The following is a 6,953-nucleotide window of genomic DNA, read 5'->3' on the forward strand; positions in this document are numbered from 1 at the left end:
ACAATGCAACTTTTTTTTAAGTGATCGGCCACGTGATCTGTGACGCTTCCGAACTGTAAAAAGTGGAGATGCCGGGGATTGAACCCGGGGCCTCATACATGCGAAGCATGCGCTCTACCACTGAGCTACATCCCCACACAACGTGGAGGAGCGCCCAGAATTCAGTATTTACTGTTTGACCCATATGTATCTGGGCACATGACATTATTCAGTTGTTTTTTTTAATTTATCAGCCCTAATCATAAAAAGAAAATATTCACTAATTTTCAGGATTTTAACCCTTTAAGTGACAGGGTTTTGTCGTGATGCCACTTTGTTTGTAGATAAAAAAAGGGGATTATTTTCAAGAAACTACAGGCTGAATAGATTTGATTTTATTTTTTTGCTTATTACAGCCTGGGACATGGCAATGATTTGCAGCAACATTGATTTTTAAACATTGTTATTTTTTGTGCACTGTCCAATATTCACATGAATACAGCTCTGTACATGAAACCTGCTTTCCAACCTGCTATATACATGCTCAGTGTGTGAGTGTAGCAGCTGACAGTCTGGGATATGTATTTATTACAGTTACTTCTGAAAGTCGCTGATGTTAAAAAATGTGGGTTGAGTAAACACAGAACTCTGGACAAAAATGCCATTTATTTCACTCTTACATTAATTATTCAGCATTAAAACACGCAGCTCAGCTGTTCTCTGTCGCACCTCGCTGTATCGTCCGGCCTCCATCCAGGCGATGATGCTGATGCATTTTTCACTCTCATATGCTGCCGTGTGGTTTTAGCTGTGGTTCTGCACATTTGATTCTTATTAAGTATTCTTTCTCAGATAGCGGCGTCTTGTTTTTATTAGTTGCGTATAGTTTTGACCCTTACATATATTATGTAGATAGTATGCATCGCTCACCTGGTCAGAGCAGGTTTGGATGGTTAAAAACGTTTGGTGCATCTGGAGCTGATTTCTTTTTCTTTTTCTCATAACACAAAATCTAAGAGAAATTTTGGATAATGTTGCTGCATGAGGCCCGGTGTGTCCGGGTTACTTGTCCCTTCTGTGAGTGTCTTTGTCTTCAGGAGAGGACATTTTGTCTTCTATCTGCAACAGAGAGACTGAGGACCCAAAGTATCCGAACCTGAATCTGAAGCCGGGGTAGAGAGGCTCGGTGGCAGTGCAGTAGAAGGTGTGTAGGTGGATCAGTGAGTCAGAGGACACTTTGTAGAAGGACAGAGTCCCAGCAGGACAGTCCACATACACTGCCACTCTGTGAGACACGGACGACGGGGCGGTGCAAACTGCTGCTCTCCTGTCATCGTGCCAGGCGAAGTAGTTCTCATCAGAGCAGTAGAGACTCCAGGACTTATCGTTTCCTCCAAGCCGGCAGTCGACACCCTGCCCCCTCCTCCTGATCCCTCTGCAGGTCACCCCCACATACACCGCTCCTCGCCGCTGCACCTCCCAGTAACAGCGACCAGTCAGACTGTTCTTACACAGCAGCTGGAACCAGCAGTTGAACCTCTCCGGAAGATCTGAACACTTGTGCTCGTTGGTCTCCACCGTCACTGTCCTGAGGTCTTTGGACACGTGGAGCTTTGTGTGCTCTTTGGGTCCAGTGTCAAATCACAGGCATCTAAAAAGAAACAATAAAATAAAATCAGTCCTTTATTGTATCAGCCTGCAATGTCCAATTTATTGCCTCAAACAAACTTACACTTCCTCAGACCCAGTTTCAACCTCTGGACTCCGCCATGGTCCACCCTGAAAAAGGGCACAAGAAAAGTCACATCACTTGCACAAAATCACTCTCATCTAAAGATTATTTTGCTGGAGTCATATATGTTCTGCGTGTCCTACCTGAGAGTTTCCAGTCTCCAGTGTGGATCCGCCAGTCTGGCAGACAGGAGTTTCACCCCAGAGTCTCCTGGATGGTTGTAGCTCAGGTCCAGCTCTCTCAGATGGGACGGGTTGGAGCTCAGAGCTGAGACCAGAGCAGTACAGCCTTCTTCTGAGACCAGACAACCTGACAGCCTGCAAACACACACATGAAGCAAATACTAAGAGGACGTTTACACGCCAACGGTTCTCGCATGAAACGTTAAACTGTTGTCGCAGTTTTGGGCTTCCATTCAAACAATAACGGTGTTTCGGGGGCCTGAAAACACAAACTGCACACAAATGCAAAGCTTTCGTTTTCATTGACAAGACAAGACAACACGCTCTCATCGCAATTCGTCACATGTTGCCGCTTTGCAGAAGACTTTAGCGTCTACATATTACGCTCTAGGTATCTTCTGCATCTGCTGTCGACGTTCCAAGATGCTGCTACTGTGATGTCAACAAATGCAAATGGTGGGATGACGCTGCATGTGGTTATGTTTGGAGAAAAAAAAAACACATGGCAACCAAGGCTGGGGCTTCAACAAACAGACATACTGACACAGATGTTTAGAATTGGAGGAAGGAGGCACATGGTAAGGTGTAGAAAAAAACCCCCATCACATTCTGATGGGAAGTGAACACTGGACTCCTGCATAGAGGTCCAAGGTTTGTTGGACCCATCCACCGACCCTTTCACCCACCCTAGAGGCACCCTCGCACTCCTTATATTACATCGTTACAAGCAGCGTTTCAACCTGACGCCATCCAACAGTGTTTCATGCACACATGAAAGGTGTCCTTTGGCGTTGTGCACTTACACCAAAAGCACGGTCAGTTCTGAAAAAGACTGGGCAGGACAAGATTAAAATGTTGGTGTCGAAGAGTTTGACAAGTCTGACCTGAGAGTCTCCAGAGTACAGTTCGGACTCTCCAGTCCATGGGCCAACAGCTTCACTCCTGAATCCTGCAGGTCGTTGTTACTCAGGTCCAACTCTCTCAGAGTGGAGAAGTTGGAGCCGAGAGTGGATGACAACTCCGGACAGCTTTTCTCTGTAACGCTGGTTTGATTCAACCTGGTAGAAAAAGGAAGAGATAAGACAGGAAGTGGTTTAATGACTAGATCATGAACATTTGAACAGGGAACATTTCCCTGGTAGGAACATCAAAAGCAAGCAGGTGAAGGTGAGAGATCGTCCAGCATTGTTGTCATGAATGTTCAGGATAACTCGGACACCTGCAGAGGCATGTCCCATTTATGAACACTACCGTGTTGGCGATAGCTGTGGCTGGAGGCGTTATGTTCTGGGATTGCCCTTCCGTACGTCCCATTTTCGCGAATGCAATATCTGAAGAACACCCAAAGGGAATTTCCTTTTTCTTTTTGACACAAACGTCTACTCAAGAATAATCTGATAAGAATTTGGTGATCGAAAATAATGTTCTACAAAAACACTTTCCTAGCCATTACTCAACATTGTATCTCAGGAACAGATATCGAATTGGTGATACTAATCTTGAAACTCTGATTGTAGAGATCTTTTGTGCTACCAAGGGGAAGATGTGTGTGAAGCGTCCATGTTTGACATGAATGGAAACTAACTGCAATTTGACTGGTTCGCAAAGGCATACAACTGCAAGGCAGTAATTCTAATTAGATGTCTGTGTTCAAAATAAGTTGCCCATAACAAAGAATATGCTTAAACAACAATGGCACTCAACCCTTTCAAAAAGTGTGACAACCCATATGAATAAATTAATCCAACCTGAGAGTCTCCAGTTGACAGTGTGGACTCTCCAGTCCGGCAAGGAGCAGCTTCAGTCCTGAATCCTGCAGGTCATTTCCATTCAGGTCCAGCTCTCTGAGACTGGAGGACTGGGCACTGAGAACTGAGGCCAGAGCTTCACAGCTTCTCGCTGACAGACTGCAGATGCTGAGTCTGGATCAATAAAGGTAAAGAAAAAAATGAGAATGAAGGACAGACCGAGGGCCCAAAGATTTGACCTTAGGGGGTCCAAATGTAACTCAGGTCCTAGAAGGAATCAAAAACACCAGATACTAAAATTGGATATAACACTGAAACCAGCATGGACTTTTAAAAAACTAAACGCTGCAAATCCATTGAGACAAACTTGAAGATCTGACCTCATAGTTTCCAGTTTGCAGTGCAGACTTTCCAGTCCAGCACAGAGCTGCATCAATCCAGAATCCTGCAAGTTGTTGTTACTCAGGTCCAACTCTCTCAGAGTGGAGGACTCTGAGCTGAGAACAGCAGTGAGCTCCTGACAGCAGTCCTCTGTGCGGCTGGTTTGATATAACCTGTTAAAAAGATAGAAATATTTTCTATTTTAGGAGACCAAGCCTTGAACTAAAAGGCCCCGATCATACAAAGTGTGTGATTGTGGACTGGGGCAGCTTTTTCTAATATCTTACAGTTGTTTTACATTGAGTTGTTGGATAAACTTCAACTCAGATAGGAAAAGCGCCCAATGTCATTGCTGTTTTTTCAATAGGCCTTTGAGATTACTTGAAAGGCGACTTGCTGTGGTGGCGAAAACAAGTGCAGCATCCGTGGTTTGGGTTAAATTAATGTCAGCTCACTTTCAACATCGCCTCAGGCAAACTGCAAGACCTAATGGTACAGATTGTTGCCTCATTTACTTTCTAATGTTTTACTAACTGGATATAGACCCAAGGACTTACAGCAGACTGTCAAACTGACCCACAATGATCCTGTCTTACATGCTACTGTTGGGCTTTTTGGCTTCTTCTCTGGTAGACCAAAAATAATACGTGTAACTTAATCTCACCTCAGAGTTTCCAGCTTACACTGTGGACTTTTCAGTCCAGCAGACAATGTCTTCACTCCTGAATCCTGCAGGTTATTGCTACCCAGGTCCAGCTCCCTCAGATGAGAGGACTGGCAGCTGAGAACTGAAGACAGAGCTTTACAGCTTCTCTCTGAAAGCCTACGAACACTCAACCTGGAAAAACAACAATGAAACAGTAACTCACTTCTGTATTTAAAAAACCCATATAATCAATTTAACTATCTGTGCACGTACAGAGCTTTGCTGGAGGCTTTGACCACAGGCAGCAGCCTCAGAAAAGCCTCCTCTGAAACCGAATATTTCTTCAGGTCAAACAAGTCCAGATCTTTTTCTGATGACAGTATGATGAAGACCAGATCTGACCACTGAGCAGGAGACAGTTTGTCTGTGGAGAGACGTCCTGAAATCAAGTACAGTTGGATCTCGTCTTCCAGAGAATGGTCCCTCAGCTCGTTCAGACAGTGGAACAGACTGATGCTTCTTGCTGGACAGGGATTCTCCCTGATATTCCTCTTGATGTACAGAGCTGTGTCCTGATTGGTACGTGAGCTATTCGCTGTCCCAGTGAGCAGGCCACGTAGGAGATCCTGATTGGTCTGCAGGGAAAGAGGAACAAGTCAAGATGTCCGTTTGGACTCTCTAAGGCCTTGTCCACAGCACTCTGGTAGAGGTGTTTCACTGCAGATTTGTCTGCTGTTGGTGTAACACTCTGAAAGGCTGACTGCTCCTCTGTCAGGAGATCAACACCAGAGTTGATGAAGGTCAGATGGACATGAAGAGCAGCCAGAAACTCTTGAACACTCAGATGGACGAAGCAGAAGACCTTGTCCTGGTACAGTCCTCTCTCCTCTTTAAAGACCTGTGTGAACACTCCTGAGTACACTGAGGCTGCTCTGATATCGATGCCACACTCTGTCAGGTCGGACTCGTAGAAAATCAGGTTTTCTTTCTGCAGCTGCTCAAGAGCCAGTTTTCCCAGAGACTCCATCATCTTCCTGCTCTCTGGACTCCAGTGTGGATCTGTCTCAGCTCCTCCGTCATACTTGACGTTCTTCAGTTTGGTCTGAACCAACAGGAAGTAGATGTACATCTCAGTCAGGGTCTTGGGCAGCTGTCCTCCCTCTCTGGTCTCCAACACGTCCTCCAGGACTGTAGCAGTGATCCAGCAGAAGGCTGGGATGTGGCACATGATGTGGAGGCTTCAGGAAGTCTTGATGTGGGAGATGATCCTGCCGGCCTGCTCCTCGTCTCTGACCCTCCTCCTGAAGTACTCCTCCTTCTGTGGGTCGGTGAACCCTCTGACCTCTGTCACCATGTCAACGCACTCAGGAGGGATCTGATTGGCTGCTGCAGGTCGTGTGGTTATCCAGAGGCGAGCGGAGGGAAGCAGTTTCCCCCTGATGAGGTTTGTCAGCAGCACATCCACTGAGGTGGACTCTGAGACGTCGGTCAGGATCTTCTTGTTGTGGAAGTCCAGAGGAAGTCGACACTCATCCAGACCGTCAAAGAGTTGTAGAGGCCACCAAAAACCTAGGAGGACTTTCAGATGGCCTCAAGGAAGTTCTGGCAAACTGTTGCAGTGTGATACCCTGATAAGTGGAGCACACCCTCAAGTGCCCTTTTTTAAAAATTGGGAACCACCACCTTGGTCTTCCACTTCACTGGCACTGTACCCGACCTCCACGTGACATTAAAAGTTGTAGAGCCGGGCATTTTAAGTTGCTGATTACCTTTTGAAAGAAGCTTTTGAAAGAAATCAAACCAATTTGACGATGTTTATAAGTGAAAGTGAAAACTCAGACGTGAAATACGACCCTCACGGCTCCTCTCTCTGTGTCTCTGCGGCTTTTCTCCTTCACCTCATCGTCACACCCTCCCAGTCCAACCAGTCCAGCAGCAGAAACACAGTCTGTGCAGGTTTATCTTCACGTGGATCAATGAAAAGGTGCTGAAAACAAAAATATGTTTTTTTCAGCAGTTCAAACATCTTTAAGTTGCAAACATCACGCTGATGGTCAGTCATTAAATTAAATTAATATTGTGTGATATTTTAAACCAAATTTATGTGTAAATTGGTTTAAAACTAAATTAGACTTGTAGTAAGGTGATGAAATTGGCACAATAACTTGATTTCTCCGTCAATTCAGGATTTTAAATTTCTTTTCCTAAAAAAGGAAAAAAAGATGGGAAAATGACCTGAAACTTAGTTACGAAGAAGAAATTACGAGAAGTTCATAATCTCAAAA

General features: G+C 45.1%; 1 non-coding gene and 1 pseudogene across 1 annotated transcript; both read right to left on the reverse strand.

Moving 5' to 3' along the window:
* Positions 1–63: 63 nt before the first annotated feature.
* On the reverse strand, positions 64–135 carry trnaa-cgc. Its single transcript has one exon. It is a non-coding gene; the product is annotated as a tRNA-Ala (tRNA).
* Positions 136–1,041: 906 nt separating this feature from the next.
* Positions 1,042–6,184, reverse strand: LOC121965588 (annotated as a pseudogene).
* Between the last annotated feature and the right edge of the window lie 769 nt (positions 6,185–6,953).

The sequence above is a fragment of the Plectropomus leopardus genome, unplaced genomic scaffold (assembly GCF_008729295.1).
Source record: "Plectropomus leopardus isolate mb unplaced genomic scaffold, YSFRI_Pleo_2.0 unplaced_scaffold20748, whole genome shotgun sequence".
In the NCBI taxonomy this organism is placed as follows: domain Eukaryota; kingdom Metazoa; phylum Chordata; class Actinopteri; order Perciformes; family Serranidae; genus Plectropomus; species Plectropomus leopardus.